The 18818-nt window shown below is 41.1% G+C and overlaps 1 pseudogene across 1 annotated transcript in view; it reads left to right on the forward strand.

The window, feature by feature from the left end:
- Positions 1 to 11009: 11009 nt before the first annotated feature.
- The window catches only part of LOC310802303 (cytochrome P450 3A27-like), a 170259-nt pseudogene continuing 162450 nt past the window's right edge, over positions 11010 to 18818 (forward strand). The window contains exon 1 of the transcript in view: positions 11010 to 11020. The product of the transcript in view is annotated as a cytochrome P450 3A27-like (transcript). The remainder of the gene's footprint in view (positions 11021 to 18818) is intronic.

Consider the following 18818-nt stretch of genomic DNA (forward strand, 5'->3'; position numbering starts at 1 on the left):
GACAAGGATATTTATACACATGATTATTTGTTTGCTGTGCTCTATGGCCTCTGCTACAGACCTCTTCGAAATGACACTTAGATATCTTAGGGTATACATATCAAGTTTTCCCAAATGGTATAGCGGATAGGCATCTACCTTGTAACCCATGGCGGCCCGGGTTCGATTCCCGTCATGGCAAATGTTTTTTGTAGAAAAATAAAATGAGTCCCAACGTGTGCAACAGAACAGTTCGAAATCTCGTTACATTTGCATCGTCATGAACATGACTTATATCAGGCTAGCTCATTTTTTCTTTGTTCATTTTAAGTGTAGAAACAATATTTCGTTTGTGAACATTTTTTTCTGCCGTTTTGACAACAGGCTCATGACTAAAGAACACACGGCTGTCTGCTGATTGACGCTTGACTGTAGATTTTCGCTTTGTGTCAAAAGAACTTCCTAACGCACACTTTTTCAAAGTAGGTGAATTTATCAGATCTGTTTGAAACATTGCATTTTATCCATGCACGACGACTGCTTAGATACTCGCAGCACAGTTGCCCCATATAAATTGCCCATTAGCGCGGAGCTTGTCTTTGTCACTGTAGCAACTTTGCTCCATCAGCGGGAGAAGGCGGTTCGACGCCCCTGTAAGCACATGTTTCTCTAATTCCTTTGTTTCAGGCAAGCCACTGTGACGTCAGACGCCTTTACGCATACAGCTTTGCGATGCTTAGACAGTAATAACATAATTCATGTTTACATTTCTTTAATTTTCGACGCATTGTCGTTATTCGTGACGCATCAATGACCAATTGATTATATGGCAATGCAATGAAAAAAGCGTGTGGAAAACAGTGTTAATGACAGATTTGAGAAGCACATTTCTTCAATGTTGGCCGCATGGCATTCCTGTGCAGGTGACAATGGTAATTTTTCAAAACGACAAGGATATTTAAACACATGATTATTTGTTTGCTGTGCTCTATGGCCTCTGCTACAGACCTCATCGAAATGACACTTAGATATCTTAGGGTGTACATATCAAGTCTTCCCAAATGGTCTAGTGGATAGGAATCTGCCTTGTCACGCAGGGCGGCCTGGGTTCGATTCCCGTCATGGCAAATGATTTTTTGTAGAAAAATAAAATGAGTCCCAACGTGTGCAACAGAACAGTTCGAAATCTCGTTACATTTGCATCGTCATGAACATGACTTATATCAGGCTAGCTAATTTTTTCTTTGTTCATTTTAAGTGTAGAAACAATATTTCGTTTGTGAAAATTTTTTTCTGCCGTTTTGACAACAGGCTCATTACTAAAGAACACACGGCTGTCTGCTGATTGACGCTTGACTGTAGATTTTCGCTTTGTGTCAAAATAACTCCCTAACGCACACTTTTTCAAAGTAGGTGAATTCATCAGATCTGTTTGAAACATTGCATTTTATCCATGCACGACGACTACTTAGATACTCGCAGCACAGTTGCCTCATATAAATTGCCCATGAGCGCGGAGCTTGTCTTTGTCACTGTAGCAACTTTGCTCCATCAGCGGGAGAAGGCGGTTCGACGCCCCTGTAAGCACATGTTTCTCTAATTCCTTTGTTTCAGGCAAGCCACTGTGACGTCAGACGCCTTTACGCATACAGCTTTGCGATGCTTAGACAGTAATAACATAATTCATGTTTACATTTCTTTAATGTTCGACGAATTGTCGTTATTCGTGACGCATCAATGACCAATTGATTATATGGCAATGCAATGAAAAAAGCGTGTGGAAAACAGTGTTAATGACAGATTTGAGAAGCACATTTCTTCAATGTTGGCCGCATGGCATTCCTGTGCAGGTGACAATGGTAATTTTTCAAAACGACAAGGATATTTAAACACATGATTATTTGTTTGCTGTGCTCTATGGCCTCTGCTACAGACCTCATCGAAATGACACTTAGATATCTTAGGGTGTACGTATCAAGTCTTCCCAAATGGTCTAGCGGATAGGAATCTGCCTTGTCACGCAGGGCGGCCCGGGTTCGATTCCCGTCATGGCAAATGATTTTTGTAGAAAAATAAAATGAGTCCCAACGTGTGCAACAGAACAGTTCGAAATCTCGTTACATTTGCATCGTCATGAACATGACTTATATCAGGCTAGCTCATTTTTTCTTTGTTCATTTTAAGTGTAGAAACAATATTTCGTTTGTGACCATTTTTTTCTGCCGTTTTGACAACAGGCTCATGACTAAAGAACACACGGCTGTCTGCTGATTGACGCTTGACTGTAGATTTTCGCTTTGTGTCAAAAGAACTCCCTAACGCACACTTTTTCAAAGTAGGTGAATTCATCAGATCTGTTTGAAACATTGCATTTTATCCATGCACGACGACTACTTAGATACTCGCAGCACAGTTGCCTCATATAAATTGCCCATGAGCGCGGAGCTTGTCTTTGTCACTGTAGCAACTTTGCTCCATCAGCGGGAGAAGGCGGTTCGACGCCCCTGTAAGCACATGTTTCTCTAATTCCTTTGTTTCAGGCAAGCCACTGTGACGTCAGACGCCTTTACGCATACAGCTTTGCGATGCTTAGACAGTAATAACATAATTCATGTTTACATTTCTTTAATTTTCGACGCATTGTCGTTATTTGTGACGCATCAATGACCAATTGATTACATGGCAATGCAATGAAAAAAGCGTGTGGAAAACAGTGTTAATGACAGATTTGAGAAGCACATTTCTTCAATGTTGGCCGCATGGCATTCCTGTGCAGGTGACAATGGTAATTTTTCAAAACGACAAGGATATTTAAACACATGATTATTTGTTTGCTGTGCTCTATGGCCTCTGCTACAGACCTCATCGAAATGACACTTAGATATCTTAGGGTGTACATATCAAGTTTTCCCAAATGGTCTAGCGGATAGGCTTCTACCTTGTAACGCAGGGCGGCCCGGGTTCGATTCCCGTCATGGCAAATGTTTTTTGTAGAAAAATAAAATGAGTCCCAACGTGTGCAACAGAACAGTTCGAAATCTCGTTACATTTGCATCGTCATGAACATGACTTATATCAGGCTAGCTCATTTTTTCTTTGTTCATTTTAAGTGTAGAAACAATATTTCGTTTGTGAACATTTTTTTCTGCCGTTTTGACAACAGGCTCATGACGAAAGAACACACGGCTGTCTGCTGATTGACGCTTGACTGTAGATTTTCGCTTTGTGTCAAAAGAACTTCCTAACGCACACTTTTTCAAAGTAGGTGAATTAATCAGATCTGTTTGAAACATTGCATTTTATCCATGCACGACGACTGCTTAGATACTCGCAGCACAGTTGCCCCATATAAATTGCCCATGAGCGCGGAGCTTGTCTTTGTCACTGTAGCAACTTTGCTCCATCAGCGGGAGAAGGCGGTTCGACGCCCCTGTAAGCACATGTTTCTCTAATTCCTTTGTTTCAGGCAAGCCACTGTGACGTCAGACGCCTTTACGCATGCAGCTTTGCGATGCTTAGACAGTAATAACATAATTCATGTTTACATTTCTTTAATTTTCGACGCATTGTCGTTATTCGTGACGCATCAATGACCAATTGATTATATGGCAATGCAATGAAAAAAGCGTGTGGAAAACAGTGTTAATGACAGATTTGAGAAGCACATTTCTTCAATGTTGGCCGCATGGCATTCCTGTGCAGGTGACAATGGTAATTTTTCAAAACGACTAGGATATTTATACACATGATTATTTGTTTGCTGTGCTCTATGGCCTCTGCTACAGACCTCTTCGAAATGACACTTAGATATCTTAGGGTATACATATCAAGTTTTCCCAAATGGTATAGCGGATAGGCATCTACCTTGTAACCCATGGCGGCCCGGGTTCGATTCCCGTCATGGCAAATGTTTTTTGTAGAAAAATAAAATGAGTCCCAACGTGTGCAACAGAACAGTTCGAAATCTCGTTACATTTGCATCGTCATGAACATGACTTATATCAGGCTAGCTCATTTTTTCTTTGTTCATTTTAAGTGTAGAAACAATATTTCGTTTGTGAACATTTTTTTCTGCCGTTTTGACAACAGGCTCATGACTAAAGAACACACGGCTGTCTGCTGATTGACGCTTGACTGTAGATTTTCGCTTTGTGTCAAAAGAACTTCCTAACGCACACTTTTTCAAAGTAGGTGAATTTATCAGATCTGTTTGAAACATTGCATTTTATCCATGCACGACGACTGCTTAGATACTCGCAGCACAGTTGCCCCATATAAATTGCCCATTAGCGCGGAGCTTGTCTTTGTCACTGTAGCAACTTTGCTCCATCAGCGGGAGAAGGCGGTTCGACGCCCCTGTAAGCACATGTTTCTCTAATTCCTTTGTTTCAGGCAAGCCACTGTGACGTCAGACGCCTTTACGCATACAGCTTTGCGATGCTTAGACAGTAATAACATAATTCATGTTTACATTTCTTTAATTTTCGACGCATTGTCGTTATTCGTGACGCATCAATGACCAATTGATTATATGGCAATGCAATGAAAAAAGCGTGTGGAAAACAGTGTTAATGACAGATTTGAGAAGCACATTTGTTCAATGTTGGCCGCATGGCATTCCTGTGCAGGTGACAATGGTAATTTTTCAAAACGACAAGGATATTTAAACACATGATTATTTGTTTGCTGTGCTCTATGGCCTCTGCTACAGACCTCATCGAAATGACACTTAGATATCTTAGGGTGTACATATCAAGTCTTCCCAAATGGTCTAGTGGATAGGAATCTGCCTTGTCACGCAGGGCGGCCTGGGTTCGATTCCCGTCATGGCAAATGATTTTTTGTAGAAAAATAAAATGAGTCCCAACGTGTGCAACAGAACAGTTCGAAATCTCGTTACATTTGCATCGTCATGAACATGACTTATATCAGGCTAGCTAATTTTTTCTTTGTTCATTTTAAGTGTAGAAACAATATTTCGTTTGTGAACATTTTTTTCTGCCGTTTTGACAACAGGCTCATTACTAAAGAACACACGGCTGTCTGCTGATTGACGCTTGACTGTAGATTTTCGCTTTGTGTCAAAATAACTCCCTAACGCACACTTTTTCAAAGTAGGAGAATTCATCAGATCTGTTTGAAACATTGCATTTTATCCATGCACGACGACTACTTAGATACTCGCAGCACAGTTGCCTCATATAAATTGCCCATGAGCGCGGAGCTTGTCTTTGTCACTGTAGCAACTTTGCTCCATCAGGGGGACAAGCCGGTTCGACGCCCCTGTAAGCACATGTTTCTCTAATTCCTTTGTTTCAGGCAAGCCACTGTGACGTCAGATGCCTTTACGCACACAGCTTTGCGATGCTTAGACAGTAATAACATAATTCATGTTTACATTTCTTTAATTTTCGACGCATTGTCGTTATTCGTGACGCATCAATGACCAATTGATTATATGGCAATGCAATGAAAAAAGCGTGTGGAAAACAGTGTTAATGACAGATTTGAGAAGCACATTTCTTCAATGTTGGCCGCATGGCATTCCTGTGCAGGTGACAATGGTAATTTTTCAAAACGACAAGGATATTTAAACACATGATTATTTGTTTGCTGTGCTCTATGGCCTCTGCTACAGACCTCATCGAAATGACACTTAGATATCTTAGGGTGTACATATCAAGTTTTCCCAAATGGTCTAGCGGATAGGCATCTACCTTGTAACGCAGGGCGGCCCGGGTTCGATTCCCGTCATGGCAAATGTTTTTTGTAGAAAAATAAAATGAGTCCCAACGTGTGCAACAGAACAGTTCGAAATCTCGTTACATTTGCATCGTCATGAACATGACTTATATCAGGCTAGCTAATTTTTTCTTTGTTCATTTTAAGTGTAGAAACAATATTTCGTTTGTGAACATTTTTTTCTGCCGTTTTGACAACAGGCTCATGACTAAAGAACACACGGCTGTCTGCTGATTGACGCTTGACTGTAGATTTTCGCTTTGTGTCAAAAGAACTTCCTAACGCACACTTTTTCAAAGTAGGTGAATTCATCAGATCTGTTTGAAACATTGCATTTTATCCATGCACGACGACTGCTTAGATACTCGCAGCACAGTTGCCCCATATAAATTGCCCATGAGCGCGGAGCTTGTCTTTGTCACTGTAGCAACTTTGCTCCATCAGCGGGAGAAGGCGCTTCGACGCCCCTGTAAGCACATGTTTCTCTAATTCCTTTGTTTCAGGCAAGCCACTGTGACGTCAGACGCCTTTACGCATACAGCTTTGCGATGCTTAGACAGTAATAACATAATTCATGTTTACATTTCTTTAATTTTCGACGCATTGTCGTTATTCGTGACGCATCAATGACCAATTGATTATATGGCAATGCAATGAAAAAAGCGTGTGGAAAACAGTGTTAATGACAGATTTGAGAAGCACATTTCTTCAATGTTGGCCGCATGGCATTCCTGTGCAGGTGACAATGGTAATTTTTCAAAACGACAAGGATATTTATACACATGATTATTTGTTTGCTGTGCTCTATGGCCTCTGCTACAGACCTCATCGAAATGACACTTAGATATCTTAGGGTGTACATATCAAGTCTTCCCAAATGGTCTAGTGGATAGGAATCTGCCTTGTCACGCAGGGCGGCCTGGGTTCGATTCCCGTCATGGCAAATGTTTTTTTGTAGAAAAATAAAATGAGTCCCAACGTGTGCAACAGAACAGTTCGAAATCTCGTTACATTTGCATCGTCATGAACATGACTTATATCAGGCTAGCTAATTTTTTCTTTGTTCATTTTAAGTGTAGAAACAATATTTCGTTTGTGAACATTTTTTTCTGCCGTTTTGACAACAGGCTCATTACTAAAGAACACACGGCTGTCTGCTGATTGACGCTTGACTGTAGATTTTCGCTTTGTGTCAAAATAACTCCCTAACGCACACTTTTTCAAAGTAGGTGAATTCATCAGATCTGTTTGAAACATTGCATTTTATCCATGCACGACGACTACTTAGATACTCGCAGCACAGTTGCCTCATATAAATTGCCCATGAGCGCGGAGCTTGTCTTTGTCACTGTAGCAACTTTGCTCCATCAGGGGGACAAGCCGGTTCGACGCCCCTGTAAGCACATGTTTCTCTAATTCCTTTGTTTCAGGCAAGCCACTGTGACGTCAGATGCCTTTACGCATACAGCTTTGCGATGCTTAGACAGTAATAACATAATTCATGTTTACATTTCTTTAATTTTCGACGCATTGTCGTTATTCGTGACGCATCAATGACCAATTGATTATATGGCAATGCAATGAAAAAAGCGTGTGGAAAACAGTGTTAATGACAGATTTGAGAAGCACATTTCTTCAATGTTGGCCGCATGGCATTCCTGTGCAGGTGACAATGGTAATTTTTCAAAACGACAAGGATATTTAAACACATGATTATTTGTTTGGTGTGCTCTATGGCCTCTGCTACAGACCTCATCGAAATGACACTTAGATATCTTAGGGTCTACATATGAAATCTTCCCAAATGGTCTAGCGGATAGGAATCTGCCTTGTAACGCAGGGCGGCCCGGGTTCGATTCCCGTCATGGCAAATGATTCTTGTAGAAAAATAAAATGAGTCCCAACGTGTGCAACAGAACAGTTCGAAATCTTGTTACATTTGCATCGTCATGAACATGACTTATATCAGGCTAGCTCATTTTTTCTTTGTTCATTTTAAGTGTAGAAACAATATTTCGTTTGTGACCATTTTTTTCTGCCGTTTTGACAACAGGCTCATGACTAAAGAACACACGGCTGTCTGCTGATTGACGCTTGACTGTAGATTTTCGCTTTGTGTCAAAAGGACTCCCTTAACGCACACTTTTTCAAAGTAGGTGAATTCATCAGATCTGTTTGAAACATTGCATTTTATCCATGCACGACGACTGCTTAGATACTCGCAGCACAGTTGCCCCATATAAATTGCCCATGAGCGCGGAGCTTGTCTTTGTGACTGTAGCAACTTTGCTCCATCAGGGGGACAAGCCGGTTCGACGCCCCTGTAAGCACATGTTTCTCTAATTCCTTTGTTTCAGGCAAGCCACAGTGACGTCAGACGCCTTTGCGCATACAGCTTTGCGATGCTTAGACAGTAATAACATAATTCATGTTTACATTTCTTTAATTTTCGACGCATTGTCGTTATTCGTGACGCATCAATGACCAATTGATTATATGGCAATGAAATGAAAAAAGCGTGTGGAAAACAGTGTTAATGACAGATTTGAGAAGCACATTTCTTCAATGTTGGCCGCATGGCATTCCTGTGCAGGTGACAATGGTAATTTTTCAAAACGACAAGGATATTTAAACACATGATTATTTGTTTGGTGTGCTCTATGGCCTCTGCTACAGACCTCATCGAAATGACACTTAGATATCTTAGGGTCTACATATGAAATCTTTCCAAATGGTCTAGCGGATAGGAATCTGCCTTGTAACGCAGGGCGGCCCGCGTTCGATTCCCGTCATGGCAAATTATTCTTGTAGAAAAATAAAATGAGTCTCAACGTGTGCAACAGAACAGTTTGAAATCTCGTTACATTTGCATCGTCATGAACATGACTTATATCAGGCTAGCTAATTTTTTCTTTGTTCATTTTAAGTGTAGAAACAATATTTCGTTTGTGACCATTTTTTTCTGCCGTTTTGACAACAGGCTCATGACTAAAGAACACACGACTGTCTGCTGATTGACGCTTGACTGTAGATTTTCGCTTTGTGTCAAAAGGACTCCCTTAACGCACACTTTTTCAAAGTAGGTGAATTCATCAGATCTGTTTGAAACATTGCATTTTATCCATGCACGACGACTGCTTAGATACTCGCAGCACAGTTGCCCCATATAAATTGCCCATGAGCGCGGAGCTTGTCTTTGTGACTGTAGCAACTTTGCTCCATCAGGGGGACAAGCCGGTTCGACGCCCCTGTAAGCACATGTTTCTCTAATTCCTTTGTTTCAGGCAAGCCACAGTGACGTCAGACGCCTTTGCGCATACAGCTTTGCGATGCTTAGACAGTAATAACATAATTCATGTTTACATTTCTTTAATTTTCGACGCATTGTCGTTATTCGTGACGCATCAATGACCAATTGATTATATGGCAATGCAATGAAAAAAGCGTGTGGAAAACAGTGTTAATGACAGATTTGAGAAGCACATTTCTTCAATGTTGGCCGCATGGCATTCCTGTGCAGGTGACAATGGTAATTTTTCAAAACGACAAGGATATTTAAACACATGATTATTTGTTTGGTGTGCTCTATGGCCTCTGCTACAGACCTCATCGAAATGACACTTAGATATCTTAGGGTCTACATATGAAAGCTTCCCAAATGGTCTAGCGGATAGGAATCTGCCTTGTAACGCAGGGCGGCCCGGGTTCGATTCCTGTCATGGCAAATGATTCTTGTAGAAAAATAAAATGAGTCCCAATGTGTGCAACAGAATAGTTCGAAATCTCGTTGCATTTGCATCGTCATGAACATGACTTATATCAGGCTAGCTCATTTTGTCTTTGTTCATTTTAAGTGTAGAAACAATATTTCGTTTGTGACCATTTTTTTCTGCCGTTTTGACAACAGGCTCATGACTAAAGAACACACGGCTGTCTGCTGATTGACGCTTGACTGTAGATTTTCGCTTTGTGTCAAAAGGACTCCCTTAACGCACACTTTTTCAAAGTAGGTGAATTCATCAGATCTGTTTGAAACATTGCATTTTATCCATGCACGACGACTGCTTAGATACTCGCAGCACAGTTGCCCCATATAAATTGCCCATGAGCGCGGAGCTTGTCTTTGTCACTGTAGCAACTTTGCTCCATCAGGGGGACAAGCCGGTTCGACGCACCTGTAAGCACATGTTTCTCTAATTCCTTTGTTTCAGGCAAGCCACTGTGACGTCAGACGCCTTTACGCATACAGCTTTGCGATGCTTAGACAGTAATAACATAATTCATGTTTACATTTCTTTAATTTTCGACGCATTGTCGTTATTCGTGACGCATCAATGACCAATTGATTATATGGCAATGCAGTGAAAAAAGCGTGTGGAAAACAGTGTTAATGACAGATTTGAGAAGCACATTTCTTCAATGTTGGCCGCATGGCATTCCTGTGCAGGTGACAATGGTAATTTTTCAAAACGACAAGGATATTTAAACACATGATTATTTGTTTGGTGTGCTCCATGGCCTCTGCTACAGACCTCGTCGAAATGACACTTAGATATCTTAGGGTCTACATATGAAATCTTCCCAAATGGTCTAGCGGATAGGAATCTGCCTTGTAACGCAGGGCGGCCCGGGTTCGATTCCCGTCATGGCAAATGATTCTTGTAGAAAAATAAATTGAGTCCCAACGTGTGCAACAGAACAGTTTGAAATCTCGTTACATTTGCATCGTCATGAACATGACTTATATCAGGCTAGCTCATTTTTTCTTTGTTCATTTTAAGTGTAGAAACAATATTTCGTTAGTGACCATTTTTTTCTGCCGTTTTGACAAATGGCTCATGACTAAAGAACACACGGGTGTCTGCTGATTGACGCTTGACTGTAGATTTTCGCTTTGTGTCAAAAGGACTCCCTTAACGCACACTTTTTCAAAGTAGGTGAATTCATCAGATCTGTTTGAAACATTGCATTTTATCCATGCACGACGACTGCTTAGATACTCGCAGCACAGTTGCCCCATATAAATTGCCCATGAGCGCGGAGCTTGTCTTTGTCACTGTAGCAACTTTGCTCCATTAGGGGGACAAGCCGGTTCGACGCCCCTGTTAGCACATGTTTCTCTAATTCCTTTGTTTCAGGCAAGCCACTGTGACGTCAGACGCCTTTACGCATACAGCTTTGCGATGCTTAGACAGTAATAACATAATTCATGTTTACATTTCTTTAATTTTCGACGCATTGTCGTTATTCGTGACGCATCAATGACCAATTGATTATATGGCAATGCAATGAAAAACGCGTGTGGAATACAGTGTTAATGACAGATTTGAGAAGCACATTTCTTCAATGTTGGCCGCATGGCATTCCTGTGCAGGTGACAATGGTAATTTTTCAAAACGACAAGGATATTTAAACCCATGATTATTTGTTTGGTGTGCTCTATGGCCTCTGCTACAGACCTCATCGAAATGACACTTAGATATCTTAGGGTCTACATATGAAATCTTCCCAAATGGTCTAGCGGATAGGAATCTGCCTTGCAACGCAGGGCGGCCCGGGTTCGATTCCCGTCATGGCAAATGATTCTTGTAGAAAAATAAAATGAGTCCCAACGTGTGCAACAGAACAGTTCGAAATCTGGTTACATTTGCATCGTCATGAACATGACTTATATCAGGCTAGCTCATTTTGTCTTTGTTCATTTTAAGTGTAGAAACAATATTTCGTTTGTGACCATTTTTTTCTGCCGTTTTGACAACAGGCTCATGACTAAAGAACACACGGCTGTCTGCTGATTGACGCTTGACTGTAGATTTTCGCTTTGTGTCAAAAGGACTCCCTTAACGCACACTTTTTCAAAGTAGGTGAATTCATCAGATCTGTTTGAAACATTGCATTTTATCCATGCACGACGACTGCTTAGATACTCGCAGCACAGTTGCCCCATATAAATTGCCCATGAGCGCGGAGCTTGTCTTTGTCACTGTAGCAACTTTGCTCCATCAGGGGGACAAGCCGGTTCGACGCACCTGTAAGCACATGTTTCTCTAATTCCTTTGTTTCAGGCAAGCCACTGTGACGTCAGACGCCTTTACGCATACAGCTTTGCGATGCTTAGACAGTAATAACATAATTCATGTTTACATTTCTTTAATTTTCGACGCATTGTCGTTATTCGTGACGCATCAATGACCAATTGATTATATGGCAATGCAGTGAAAAAAGCGTGTGGAAAACAGTGTTAATGACAGATTTGAGAAGCACATTTCTTCAATGTTGGCCGCATGGCATTCCTGTGCAGGTGACAATGGTAATTTTTCAAAACGACAAGGATATTTAAACACATGATTATTTGTTTGGTGTGCTCCATGGCCTCTGCTACAGACCTCGTCGAAATGACACTTAGATATCTTAGGGTCTACATATGAAATCTTCCCAAATGGTCTAGCGGATAGGAATCTGCCTTGTAACGCAGGGCGGCCCGGGTTCGATTCCCGTCATGGCAAATGATTCTTGTAGAAAAATAAATTGAGTCCCAACGTGTGCAACAGAACAGTTTGAAATCTCGTTACATTTGCATCGTCATGAACATGACTTATATCAGGCTAGCTCATTTTTTCTTTGTTCATTTTAAGTGTAGAAACAATATTTCGTTAGTGACCATTTTTTTCTGCCGTTTTGACAAATGGCTCATGACTAAAGAACACAAGGGTGTCTGCTGATTGACGCTTGACTGTAGATTTTCGCTTTGTGTCAAAAGGACTCCCTTAACGCACACTTTTTCAAAGTAGGTGAATTCATCAGATCTGTTTGAAACATTGCATTTTATCCATGCACGACGACTGCTTAGATACTCGCAGCACAGTTGCCCCATATAAATTGCCCATGAGCGCGGAGCTTGTCTTTGTCACTGTAGCAACTTTGCTCCATCAGGGGGACAAGCCGGTTCGACGCCCCTGTTAGCACATGTTTCTCTAATTCCTTTGTTTCAGGCAAGCCACTGTGACGTCAGACGCCTTTACGCATACAGCTTTGCGATGCTTAGACAGTAATAACATAATTCATGTTTACATTTCTTTAATTTTCGACGCATTGTCGTTATTCGTGACGGATCAATGACCAATTGATTATATGGCAATGCAATGAAAAACGCGTGTGGAATACAGTGTTAATGACAGATTTGAGAAGCACATTTCTTCAATGTTGGCCGCATGGCATTCCTGTGCAGGTGACAATGGTAATTTTTCAAAACGACAAGGATATTTAAACCCATGATTATTTGTTTGGTGTGCTCTATGGCCTCTGCTACAGACCTCATCGAAATGACACTTAGATATCTTAGGGTCTACATATGAAATCTTCCCAAATGGTCTAGCGGATAGGAATCTGCCTTGTAACGCAGGGCGGCCCGGGTTCGATTCCCGTCATGGCAAATGATTCTTGTCGAAAAATAAAATGAGTCCCAACGTGTGCAACAGAACAGTTTGAAATCTCGTTACATTTGCATCGTCATGAACATGACTTATATCAGGCTAGCTCATTTTTTCTTTGTTCATTTTAAGTGTAGAAACAATATTTCGTTTGTGACCATTTTTTTCTGCCGTTTTGACAACAGGCTCATGACTAAAGAACACACGGCTGTCTGCTGATTGACGCTTGACTGTAGATTTTCGCTTTGTATCAAAAGGACTCCCTTAACTCATACTTTTTCAAAGTAGGTGAATTCATCAGATCTGTTTGAAACATTGCATTTTATCCATGCACGACGACTGCTTAGATACTAGCAGCACAGTTGCCCCATATAAATTGCCCATGAGCGCGGAGCTTGTCTTTGTCACTGTAGCAACTTTGCTCCATCAGGGGGACAAGCCGGTTCGACGCCCCTGAAAGCACATGTTTCTCTAATTCCTTTGTTTCAGGCAAGCCACTGTGACGTCAGACGCCTTTACGCATACAGCTTTGCGATGCTTAGACAGTAATAACATAATTCATGTTTACATTTCTTTAATTTTCGACGCATTGTCGTTATTCGTGACGCATCAATGACCAATTGATTATATGGCAATGCAATGAAAAAAGCGTGTGGAAAACAGTGTTAATGACAGATTTGAGAAGCACATTTCTTCAATGTTGACCGCATGGCATTCCTGTGCAGGTGACAATGGTAATTTTTCAAAACGACAAGGATATTTAAACACATGATTATTTGTTTGGTGTGCTCTATGGCCTCTGCTACAGACCTCGTCGAAATGACACTTAGATATCTTAGGGTCTACATATGAAATCTTCCCAAATGGTCTAGCGGATAGGAATCTGCCTTGTAACGCAGGGCGGCCCGGGTTCGATTCCCGTCATGGCAAATGATTCTTGTCGAAAAATAAAATGAGTCCCAACGTGTGCAACAGAACAGTTTGAAATCTCGTTACATTTGCATCGTCATGAACATGACTTATATCAGGCTAGCTCATTTTTTCTTTGTTCATTTTAAGTGTAGAAACAATATTTCGTTAGTGACCAATTTTTTCTGCCGTTTTGACAAATGGCTCATGACTAAAGAACACACGGGTGTCTGCTGATTGACGCTTGACTGTAGATTTTCGCTTTGTGTCAAAAGGACTCCCTTAACGCACACTATTTCAAAGTAGGTGAATTCATCAGATCTGTTTGAAACATTGCATTTTATCCATGCACGACGACTGCTTAGATACTCGCAGCACAGTTGCCCCATATAAATTGCCCATGAGCGCGGAGCTTGTCTTTGTCACTGTAGCAACTTTGCTCCATCAGGGGGACAAGCCGGTTCGATGCCCCTGTAAGCACATGTTTCTCTAATTCCTTTGTTTCAGGCAAGCCACTGTGACGTCAGACGCCTTTACGCATACAGCTTTGCGATGCTTAGACAGTAATAACATAATTCATGTTTACATTTCTTTAATTTTCGACGCATTGTCGTTATTCGTGACGCATCAATGACCAATTGATTATATGGCAATGCAATGAAAAAAGCGTGTGGAAAACAGTGTTAATGACAGATTTGAGAAGCACATTTCTTCAATGTTGACCGCATGGCATTCCTGTGCAGGTGACAATGGTAATTTTTCAAAACGACAAGGATATTTAAACACATGATTATTTGTTTGGTGTGCTCTATGGCCTCTGCTACAGACCTCGTCGAAATGACACTTAGATATCTTAGGGTCTACATATGAAATCTTCCCAAATGGTCTAGCGGATAGGAATCTGCCTTGTAACGCAGGGCGGCCCGGGTTCGATTCCCGTCATGGCAAATGATTCTTGTAGAAAAATAAAATGAGTCTCAACGTGTGCAACAGAACAGTTTGAAATCTCGTTACATTTGCATCGTCATGAACATGACTTATATCAGGCTAGCTCATTTTTTCTTTGTTCATTTTAAGTGTAGAAACAATATTTCGTTAGTGACCATTTTTTTCTGCCGTTTTGACAAATGGCTCATGACTAAAGAACACACGGGTGTCTGCTGATTGACGCTTGACTGTAGATTTTCGCTTTGTGTCAAAAGGACTCCCTTAACGCACACTTTTTCAAAGTAGGTGAATTCATCAGATCTGTTTGAAACATTGCATTTTATCCATGCACGACGACTGCTTAGATACTCGCAGCACAGTTGCCCCATATAAATTGCCCATGAGCGCGGAGCTTGTCTTTGTCACTGTAGCAACTTTGCTCCATCAGGGGGACAAGCCGGTTCGACGCCCCTGTAAGCACATGTTTCTCTAATTCCTTTGTTTCAGGCAAGCCACTGTGACGTCAGACGCCTTTACGCATAAAGCTTTGCGATGCTTAGACAGTAATAACATAATTCATGTTTACATTTCTTTAATTTTCGACGCATTGTCGTTATTCGTGACGCATCAATGATCAATTGATTATATGGCAATGCAATGAAAAAAGCGTGTGGAAAACAGTGTTAATGACAGATTTGAGAAGGACATTTCTTCAATGTTGGCCGCATGGCATTCCTGTGCAGGTGACAATGGTAATTTTTCAAAACGACAAGGATATTTAAACACATGATTATTTGTTTGGTGTGCTCTATGGCCTCTGCTACAGACCTCATCGAAATGACACTTAGATATCTTAGGGTCTACATATGAAATCTTCCCAAATGGTCTAGCGGATAGGAATCTGCCTTGTAACGCAGGGCGGCCTGGGTTCGATTCCCGTCATGGCAAATGGTTCTTGTAGAAAAATAAAATGAGTCCCAACGTGTGCAACAGAACAGTTTGAAATCTCGTTACATTTGCATCGTCATGAACATGACTTATATCAGGCTAGCTCATTTTTTCTTTGTTCATTTTAAGTGTACAAACAATATTTCGTTAGTGACCATTTTTTTCTGCCGTTTTGACAAATGGCTCATGACTAAAGAACACACGGGTGTCTGCTGATTGACGCTTGACTGTAGATTTTCGCTTTGTGTCAAAAGGACTCCCTTAACGAACACTTTTTCAAAGAAGGTGAATTCATCAGATCTGTTTGAAACATTGCATTTTATCCATGCACGACGACTGCTTAGATACTCGCAGCACAGTTGCCCCATATAAATTGCCCATGAGCGCGGAGCTTGTCTTTGTGACTGTAGCAACTTTGCTCCATCATGGGGACAAGCCGGTTCGACGCCCCTGTAAGCACATGTTTCTCTAATTCCTTTGTTTCAGACAAGCCACCGTGACGTCAGACGCCTTTGCGCATACAGCTTTGCGATGCTTAGACAGTAATAACATAATTCATGTTTACATTTCTTTAATTTTCGACGCATTGTCGTTATTCGTGACGCATCAATGACCAATTGATTTTATGGCAATGCAATGAAAAAAGCGTGTGGAAAACAGTGTTAATGACAGATTTGAGAAGCACATTTCTTCAATGTTGGCCGCATGGCATTCCTGTGCAGGTGACAATGGTAATTTTTCAAAACGACAAGGATATTTAAACACATGATTATTTGTTTGGTGTGCTCTATGGCCTCTGCTACAGACCTCGTCGAAATGACACTTAGATATCTTAGGGTCTACATATGAAATCTTCCCAAATGGTCTAGCGGATAGGAATCTGCCTTGTAACGCAGGGCGGCCCGGGTTCGATTCCCGTCATGGCAAATGATTCTTGTCGAAAAATAAAATGAGTCCCAACGTGTGCAACAGAACAGTTTGAAATCTCGTTACATTTGCATCGTCATGAACATGACTTATATCAGGCTAGCTCATTTTTTCTTTGTTCATTTTAAGTGTAGAAACAATATTTCGTTAGTGACCAATTTTTTCTGCCGTTTTGACAAATGGCTCATGACTAAAGAACACACGGGTGTCTGCTGATTGACGCTTGACTGTAGATTTTCGCTTTGTGTCAAAAGGACTCCCTTAACGCACACTATTTCAAAGTAGGTGAATTCATCAGATCTGTTTGAAACATTGCATTTTATCCATGCACGACGACTGCTTAGATACTCGCAGCACAGTTGCCCCATATAAATTGCCCATGAGCGCGGAGCTTGTCTTTGTCACTGTAGCAACTTTGCTCCATCAGGGGGACAAGCCGGTTCGATGCCCCTGTAAGCACATGTTTCTCTAATTCCTTTGTTTCAGGCAAGCCACTGTGACGTCAGACGCCTTTACGCATACAGCTTTGCGATGCTTAGACAGTAATAACATAATTCATGTTTACATTTCTTTAATTTTCGACGCATTGTCGTTATTCGTGACGCATCAATGACCAATTGATTATATGGCAATGCAATGAAAAAAGCGTGTGGAAAACAGTGTTAATGACAGATTTGAGAAGCACATTTCTTCAATGTTGACCGCATGGCATTCCTGTGCAGGTGACAATGGTAATTTTTCAAAACGACAAGGATATTTAAACACATGATTATTTGTTTGGTGTGCTCTATGGCCTCTGCTACAGACCTCGTCGAAATGACACTTAGATATCTTAGGGTCTACATATGAAATCTTCCCAAATGGTCTAGCGGATAGGAATCTGCCTTGTAACGCAGGGCGGCCCGGGTTCGATTCCCGTCATGGCAAATGATTCTTGTAGAAAAATAAAATGAGTCTCAACGTGTGCAACAGAACAGTTTGAAATCTCGTTACATTTGCATCGTCATGAACATGACTTATATCAGGCTAGCTCATTTTTTCTTTGTTCATTTTAAGTGTAGAAACAATATTTCGTTAGTGACCATTTTTTTCTGCCGTTTTGACAAATGGCTCATGACTAAAGAACACACGGGTGTCTGCTGATTGACGCTTGACTGTAGATTTTCGCTTTGTGTCAAAAGGACTCCCTTAACGCACACTTTTTCAAAGTAGGTGAATTCATCAGATCTGTTTGAAACATTGCATTTTATCCATGCACGACGACTGCTTAGATACTCGCAGCACAGTTGCCCCATATAAATTGCCCATGAGCGCGGAGCTTGTCTTTGTCACTGTAGCAACTTTGCTCCATCAGGGGGACAAGCCGGTTCGACGCCCCTGTAAGCACATGTTTCTCTAATTCCTTTGTTTCAGGCAAGCCACTGTGACGTCAGACGCCTTTACGCATAAAGCTTTGCGATGCTTAGACAGTAATAACATAATTCATGTTTACATTTCTTTAATTTTCGACGCATTGTCGTTATTCGTGACGCATCAATGATCAATTGATTATATGGCAATGCAATGAAAAAAGCGTGTGGAAAACAGTGTTAATGACAGATTTGAGAAGGACATTTCTTCAATGTTGGCCGCATGGCATTCCTGTGCAGGTGACAATGGTAATTTTTCAAAACGACAAGGATATTTAAACACATGATTATTTGTTTGGTGTGCTCTATGGCATCTGCTACAGACCTCATCGAAATGACACTTAGATATCTTAGGGTCTACATATGAAATCTTCCCAAATGGTCTAGCGGATAGGAATCTGCCTTGTAACGCAGGGCGGCCTGGGTTCGATTCCCGTCATGGCAAATGATTCTTGTAGAAAAATAAAATGAGTCCCAACGTGTGCAACAGAACAGTTTGAAATCTCGTTACATTTGCATCGTCATGAACATGACTTATATCAGGCTA

This window comes from Argentina silus, assembly GCF_951799395.1.
Source record: "Argentina silus genome assembly, chromosome: 3".
Taxonomy (NCBI): Eukaryota; Metazoa; Chordata; class Actinopteri; order Argentiniformes; family Argentinidae; genus Argentina; species Argentina silus.